The 1595-nt window shown below is 41.8% G+C and overlaps 1 pseudogene; it reads left to right on the top strand.

Annotated features, from left to right (window-relative positions):
• The first annotated feature begins 289 nt into the window (after positions 1-289).
• Positions 290-1234, top strand: LOC129554016 (olfactory receptor 52B4-like; annotated as a pseudogene).
• Positions 1235-1595: the final 361 nt, after the last annotated feature.

The raw sequence follows: 1595 nt of genomic DNA, 5'->3' as shown, positions 1-1595 counted from the left end.
CAAATAGACTGAATTATTCATTCCATCTGGTTCCCATAGTATTTTTTCTTGGTACCACTATTATCTTTCTTTACCATATAATTTTCTTTAACAATATAAACGTTCATTTTCTCTGTGAGATTATTACCTCATTTTACAGATAATATCTTGTTCATCTTCCCATCCTATATTGTTCCTGGCTCACTCACTGTGGAAAAGAATCGGAGAGATGCCATGAGCTCTGAGTACAGTCTGAAATTTTGATTATGTCTGTTAACAGGGGGTGAGGTCCTAGTCATCTGCTCCAAGTATGACTGCCTTTAACCATACCGGTGTTAGCCACACAGTCTTCTACTTTGTGGGCATCCCTGGCCTTGAGGACCAGCATGTGTGGATCTCCATCCCCTTCTTCATTTCCTATGTCATCGCCCTGCTTGGGAACAGTCTGCTCATCTTCATTATCCTCACCAAGCGCAGCCTCCATGAACCCATGTACCTCTTCCTCTGCATGCTGTCCGGAGCAGACCTTGTCCTCTCCACATGCACAGTCCCTCAGGCTTTGGCTATCTTCTGGTTCAATGCGAGGGAGATCTCCCTGGATCGCTGCATCACTCAACTCTTCTTCATCCATTCCACCTTCATCTCAGAGTCAGGGATCTTGCTGGTGATGGCATTTGACTGCTACATTGCCATATGCTACCCTCTGAGATACACCACTATTCTTACACATACACTAATAGGGAAAATCGGTGTGACTATCTTTTTGAGAAGTTATGGTACAATTTTTCCAATAATATTTCTTCTGAAAAGACTAACTTTTTGTAAAAGTAACATTTTTCCAACCACTGTTTGTGAGCACATCGCCGTGGCCAAATTTTCCTGTGATGACATACGAGTAAACCTCTGGTATGGATTTTTTGTCCTATTGTCAACAGTGACCTTAGATGTTGTACTAATATTTGTATCATATATGCTTATTCTCTGTGCTGTCTTCCACATCCCTTCTCGAGATGCTCGCCACAAAACTCTCAATACATGTGGCTCCCATGTCTGTGTCATCATACTCTTTTATGGACCTGGGATCTTCTCAGCTTTCACTCCTTGATTTGCACATCATATCTTACCCCATGTCCATATCTTACTGGCCAATGTCTGCATTCTGGCTCCTACTATGCTGAATCCCATCATTTATGGGATCAAAACTAAACAGATCCGGGACCAGGTATCTCAGGTTTTGTGTCAAAAAAAGATATGACTTTGGAAATGGAAGCAAAACTACTGTTTTCTCAACATTTCTCACTCAGAGTCTGAAAAATAAACCAGCTCACCTTCTTAATTCATTCTTGCTCTAGATAGGTATTTGGAAAAAGACAAATTATGGATAATCGCTAGATTATACTTTCCTGGTTTGTTGCATGCCTTGACATAATGATGCAGTTCTTATTCCTCTTATCTACTCTGGAGCATGGCTGTATATAGTCTTCCCTCTGCCTGCTCTGTCACAAAGTTTTAATTTTCACAGGCTCACCTCTACCCACATTCATTCCGTTACTTGTTCTATCAGAAGGAAGGGAGAGAGGAAGCGAGTTTCGGAGGAGGGAGGGAGAAAGGCCAGA

The sequence above is a fragment of the Moschus berezovskii genome, chromosome 14 (assembly GCF_049115385.1).
Source record: "Moschus berezovskii isolate FMDL1 chromosome 14, NW_MosBer_1.0, whole genome shotgun sequence".
In the NCBI taxonomy this organism is placed as follows: Eukaryota; Metazoa; Chordata; class Mammalia; order Artiodactyla; family Moschidae; genus Moschus; species Moschus berezovskii.
The sequence above is the reverse complement of the archived record's forward strand: the minus strand, read 5'-3'. Positions and strand labels throughout refer to the sequence as shown.